Raw genomic sequence first — 7,024 nt, 5'->3', positions numbered from 1 at the left:
AGGCTTGGCTGCCTGGGGCAGTTCTCAATCAGAGTCAGGTGATTCTCGTTGTCTCTGATTGGGAACCGTATATAGGTAGCCTGGTTTCGCGTTGTATTTAGTGGGTGATTGTTCCTGTCTCTGTGTAGTTTCACCAGATAGGCTGTAATAGGTTTCACGTTCCATTTGTTGTTTTCGTATTTGTATAGTTATTTCATGTATCGCTTTTTTCCTTCATTAAAGATCATGAGTAACAACCACGCTGCATTTCGGTCCGACTCTCTTTCCACAAACAAAGAACGACGTTACAAGATGAAGATTTGTATCGCTAACGTTGCACCTGACGAGAAGGTTTGATAGAATGTAACGTTACGATAATGTTTCAACTCAAACTGGCTCGCTAAGAAAATCTCTGCAAGCTAACGTTAACTAGCTAGCCAAATAATTTCAACTCTGAAAAAATGTATAATTGATAACTATTGCTGATTTGCAAGTTTGGTAGTTAGCTACTTTTATGAGAACAGGCATGTTGTTTGGGTTACTTGGCACTTGCTCTCGATAACTCAGGCCCTGGCGTACCAACACGCTCCCTCAAAACTTGAGACACAACACATCTGTAAGATTGTGTTGTGTGACAAAACTGCACATTTTAGAGTGGCCTTTTATTGTTTCTAGCACAAGGTGCACCTGTGTAATGATCATGCTGTTTAATCAGCTTTTTGATGTGCCACACCTGTCAGGTGGATGGATTATACTGGCAAAGGATAAATGCTCAATAACAGGGATTTAAACAAACCTGTGGACAAATGTTGAGAGAAATAAGCTTTTTTGTGCGTATGGAACAATTCCGTGATCTTTTATTTCATCTCATGAAACATGGAACCAACATTTTACATGTTACGTTTATATTTTTGTTCACAGGATACTTACAATTCACAGGATACTTACAAAACCTGGTGTATTTGTTGTTCAGCAGCCTTCTGGATCCCCCTACAATCAGGAGCAGAAGGCAGAGGCAGTACGTGGCCAGCCACCAGTCCCACTTCATGTTGGTCACATTTGATCTGGTCATAGATCAAAATTCTATCACTTGTCTCTCTTGGAATTCACCTAACAACCATTGATAATGTAAGCAGTGCTGTGTGTATCAACTCTACCTTGATTTTCTACAGATGGAGGACAGGGGAGAAGGTTTGTCATGGAGTCCCCTGACTAAAATACTTGATACCCTGTGGTTGATACCCTGTGTATTCTTCAAAAATGTCAGGGGACTGTCTTATATGGGACACTATACGAAGGGATAACGATTAACATGTACCACTAGACAAAATGCTGATAGGTACAGTATCTGTATCGGCTGTGAATGACAATAGAAGTGTTCACCAACCTGTCGATAACGATCTACTGGTCAATCTCCAAGGCATTCCTAGTCGATCATCATACATTTCAATAAAAAACGATAAAGCCTAATGTTCCTATTTTTATTGCTAATTTTGCGCTGTTGGCTGTAGATGCACTTGGTTCAGCAGCCTTAGTGCTGGGAAGGCAAAGTGTTCCCATTTTGAACCATTTCATGTATCTAAGGGTAAAACTCTGCATACCCGGAAGGCCCAGAGAGAAAATCAAGTGCACCTATAGGCCTACCGCTGGCCAATCAGATTGTTCAGATCACCGTGTTTGCACAGTTTCCTCGAGCTGTAGACTGTAAAAAGAAGCCTCAAAGACACATCAAAGTTGATACTGTGAGATTTCAAAAGTTTTTTAAAACCACGGCTAGAGAGCGAGTCAACGAATACAGCAAAGAGCTGCTGTTTTTATGAGTAAGTTCATGTTTAAGTTGTTATTCAGCACTGTCAACAATTTGTTCAACACTTTTATAAGCCACAAAATGCGCATTCCCCCTACAACCAGCACTGCAGCTGCAATGAATGAGTATAGCAAAGTGTTCCGATAAGCTTGTTATTATTAGTCTTTTTTAATATCAAGGAATATTTCACTTTCTCTGATCATAGGAGTAACAACATGAAATAATGCAGTGTGACTTGAGTTTCACCATCAGCTGGAAGACGGTGGCTGCATTTCAAACTCATAAAAGACACAACCTGGTCTACTTACCCTCACCTTATGCCCTTGGGGGAATCCCCGTCACCATCTTGGATGTCGGTCCGAACGATTAGCCAAACAAGGGAAGTTCGCAATGTAAGCCCCTCAGCCCTCGTTTTTGATCGAGTTTGCGAGTGTACAATTATGTTCACTTCGGGGCCTGAAAGACCCCATAATTCAATTAGCGATGATTGTACATCCGCTAAGAAAAGTCAGCCGAAACTTTAAACCATGTCAATATGGACAAGTCAACATACAAGTGTAAGTAAAAACTAATGTAAAAAGGTAAGAAATTGTGCTACTAATGCACATGACGGCACAGACACGTCTGTAAAAGTAATGATGTTTGGTTAGCTTTTGGAAATTGTAGAAATAAAACATTTTCCTTCTTCAGAAGTTCCAGCTAGGGATGCTAACGTCAGTTAGCTAATTCATTTGCTAGCTATCATACAGTAAGCGTATATTATTAATGATATAGTTTATGTAAGTAGACATGCAATCATAATTGACTGTAGCGCATATAAAGCACCGGTGGCTGAAAACACAATCAACGCGGGATGAACGAGTGACAAATATCCGGGCAAGGGAGGTCCCTTTAAAAATCATTCCTTCCTCCCTCGCCCCTTGCCCTGCAAGTGTATAGTCGTCAGACGTCATGATACGTCATCAGAAGTATCCACTTAATTTTAGGATACTTTGAGGGCCGGTGTCCCATTTCTCAATGGAGGGATGGTTAGTCAGGTGAGAGGCAGCCCCACCGCTGCTACCTCCCTCCCCTCAGACTGCCCGTCAGATGCAGGCCATCAGTCCACAAAAAAAATATATACAGTATATATATACAGTACAATGTGTCTGAGACAGTCTGAGACCTCTCCTGTTGATTTTCAGTTAATAAATAATACATTTTCTGGACATAATTCCCCCTCCTTCCCCTTGTGTCATTAGTCCATGTCTGTCTCTGTGGTGATAAGATACCTTTTCTCAGCCCATTTTAAGGGGATTTGCCATCGGCGGCCATTGTGCTAGCAGTGGCATTAGATGGTATTTTTCCCAAGATGGACTTTCTCCGCTCACCTTTAGGATTTACTCATAGCAATCGGTCCAGGCTCTGCCCTGTCAAGCCGTTTCTCCGCTCTCACCATAATATCTACAGTATATTCTTGCAGGTGAAGAAGCATGTAATATTGCCATTTCCTTGTTGCTTATCTTGAATAACGCTGACACATTCATTCCCCAACGGCCCTGCTCTTTGGAAATGGCCATGCAGTGCTATGCCCCTGAGCATAGGATTACCTGTCTTCAATTTCTTTTTAACTAGAGTGTGTCGGGTTCTCGAGTGGTTTTGTAATGACATGCAATGTCCTTGGAGAGCTCTCTGTGACAAACCATGATTCGGTATGGAAGGGAGTAGAATACACATGGTAGTTGTCCCCTCACAGGAAGATACACTGGACTTGGGGCTGTTTGGAGAAAACCTCTTACACTGTCATTGGGCCTCAAAATGGGAAACATAACTACTTAGCTACTGGCTCAATTTACTTCACCATCAAGCATAAAATCCTCTTGGATGGACAATTCACAGAGCATGGAAAGAGAACTTCCATCCATTCCAAATTAGGTTGCCAGTTAGTTGTACTAGAAATAATGTTCAGCCTTGGTCAAGTGGCAGCATTTTCCCACTGCTGATTAATTCCAGCACTGCTGTTTCCGTCTTTTGGCCTCAGCAATGGAGAGAGTGCCAAAGAGGACTTTGAGGAGTCTAAACACAGCCAACTAGGCCCCTTAGAAGGGATCAGCCAAGCTCCCTATTTACAGTAGAACGTGATTAAGACACCCTTGGAACTTCAAAACCAGCATCAAAGTGTCAAACCCATTGAAAAAGTAGAAGGCCTGGATAGAATGTATAAACTAATAGAAAAACAAAACTCAGAGAAAATATTGAGTTACCTGGTTTACGTAACAGTTACGACAAATTCAAGTCTGTTCCAACTGAGTTTTGGAACTGAAACTCGCCAAAATCTCAAGCTTTACACAAACTCATTGACTCATAGTTTATTAGGGCCAACCCAAAAGGGGACATTTCCTGTAGTTTGTTAGACTCCACTGAGTGCAATTTAGAGAGACTGTTGGAAGTACAGCCTTCATTTCTAATACAGTACATACACTAGCATCAGAGTTGAGCTCTTTGGATTGAATTGCAGTGTTGTTCATACCCCATCCTTTCCTTACAAACCAACAGTGGATGGTAATATCTATGAACATGTGTCTTTCCTCTAACTCCATGTTATCACAGAGGAGCAGCACACAACGTTGACTATAGCCAGTGCCAATTTAATCCATCTCTTCAGACACAGGCCTAACTTGGAACAAAACAGGCTTCATGTGGCCCTCTTTGTCCCACTTGCAGTTGTTATTTGAAGATATTGAAATTATTAACTCCCCCGGGCGTACACAACAACTTGTTTCTTTCTGCAATTTGCACATTCGTGCATTCATAGTACATGAATAGATTTGTTTTAAATGAGTTGGTTCAATGTTTTAGCCGCGGTTCTTCTGTCGTCAGGCAAGCCGCTCGCTTGCATGTTGATTTTCTTTTCTCTCGCAGAGAAACAGGGTAAACTTATTGAGATTAGAGATCTGGGTCTGTCTCGTTTCAGTGGTGACATTTCTAAACCATTGTTATGCAGGTGAATGAGGACCCAAAAGCGACTTGGCGAAAACAGAGTTTTAATCCAGTAAGAAACTTTACAAAACAAAAAGCATAATACTACTCGTAAAGACGAGAACAGACTGGAGACTTGATCGAGAACTGCAGGTTGCCTCGGGAAGGCACTTGAACCTAGCAGACTCAGACACCTGCTCACCACGCAGCATCTGAGGGAAACACGACACGACAGGGCAAAACATAGACACAGCACGGTGAATTATAGATAAGGATCCGACGGGGCAGGAACGGAAAACAAGGAGAGAAATAGGGACTCTAATCAGGGAAAAGGATCGGGAACAGGTGTGGGAAGACTAAATGATTGATTAGGGGAATAGGAACAGCTGGGAGCAGGAACGGAACGATAGAGAGAAGAGAGAGCGAGAGAGTGAGAGAGGGAGGGGGAGAGAGAGGGATAGAAAGAGGAAAGAACCTAATAAGACCAGCAGAGGGAAACGAATAGAAGGGGAAGCACAGGGACAAGACATGATAATTAATGACAAAACATGACAGTACCCCCCACTCACCGAGCGCCTCCTGGCGCACTCGAGGAGGAACCCTGGCGGCAACGGAGGAAATCATCAATAAGCGAACGGTCCAGCACGTCCCGAGACGGAACCCAACTCCTCTCCTCAGGACCGTAACCCTCCCAATCCACTAAGTATTGGTGACCCCGTCCCCGAGAACGCATGTCCATGATCTTACGTACCTTGTAAATAGGTGCGCTCTCGACAAGGACGGGAGGGGGAGGGAAGACGAACGGGGTGCGAAGAAAGGGCTTGACACAGGAGACATGGAAGACAGGATGGACGCGACGAAGATGTCGCGGAAGAAGCAGTCGCACAGCGACAGGATTGACGACCTGGGAGACACGGAACGGACCAATGAACCGCGGAGTCAACTTACGAGAAGCTGTCGTAAGAGGAAGGTTGCGAGTGGAAAGCCACACTCTCTGGCCGCAACAATACCTTGGACTCTTAATCCTGCGTTTATTGGCGGCTCTCACAGTCTGTGCCCTGTAGCGGCAAAGTGCAGGCCTCACCCTCCTCCAGGTGCGCTCACAACGTTGGACAAACGCTTGAGCGGAGGGAACGCTGGACTCGGCAAGCTGGGATGAGAACAGAGGAGGCTGGTAACCCAGACTACTCTGAAACGGAGATAACCCGGTAGCAGACGAAGGAAGCGAGTTGTGAGCGTATTCTGCCCAGGGGAGCTGTTCTGCCCAAGACGCAGGGTTTCTGAAAGAAAGGCTGCGTAGTATGCGACCAATCGTCTGATTGGCCCTCTCTGCTTGACCGTTAGACTGGGGATGAAACCCGGAAGAGAGACTGACGGACGCACCAATCAAACGACAGAACTCCCTCCAAAACTGTGACGTGAATTGCGGGCCTCTGTCTGAAACGGCGTCTAACGGGAGGCCGTGAATTCTGAACACATTCTCGATAATGATTTGTGCCGTCTCCTTAGCGGAAGGAAGTTTAGCGAGGGGAATGAAATGTGCCGCCTTAGAGAACCTATCGACAACCGTAAGAATCACAGTCTTCCCCGCAGACAAAGGCAGACCGGTAATGAAGTCTAGGGCGATGTGAGACCATGGTCGAGAAGGAATGGGGAGCGGTCTGAGACGACCGGCAGGAGGAGAGTTACCCGACTTAGTCTGCGCGCAATCCGAACAAGCAGCCACGAAACGGCGCGTGTCACGCTCCTGAGTCGGCCACCAAAAGCGCTGGCGAATAGACGCAAGAGTGCCTCGAACACCGGGATGACCAGCTAACTTGGCAGAGTGAGCCCACTGAAGAACAGCCAGACGAGTGGAAACAGGAACGAAAAGGAGGTTACTAGGACAAGCGCGCGGCGACGCAGTGTGCGTGAGTGCTTGCTTAACCTGTCTTTCAATTCCCCAGACTGTCAACCCGACAACACGCCCATAAGGAAGAATCCCCTCGGGATCAGTAGAAGCCACAGAAGAACTAAACAGACGGGATAAGGCATCAGGCTTGGTGTTCTTGCTACCCGGACGGTAAGAAATCACAAACTCGAAACGAGCGAAAAACAACGCCCAACGAGCTTGACGGGCATTAAGTCGTTTGGCAGAACGGATGTACTCAAGGTTCTTATGGTCTGTCCAAACGACAAAAGGAACGGTCGCCCCCTCCAACCACTGTCGCCATTCGCCTAGGGCTAAGCGGATGGCGAGCAGTTCACGGTTACCCACATCATAGTTGCGCTCAGATGGCG

The sequence above is a fragment of the Oncorhynchus gorbuscha genome, linkage group LG16, assembly GCF_021184085.1.
Source record: "Oncorhynchus gorbuscha isolate QuinsamMale2020 ecotype Even-year linkage group LG16, OgorEven_v1.0, whole genome shotgun sequence".
NCBI lineage: Eukaryota > Metazoa > Chordata > Actinopteri > Salmoniformes > Salmonidae > Oncorhynchus > Oncorhynchus gorbuscha.
This window is presented reverse-complemented; position numbering follows the sequence as displayed.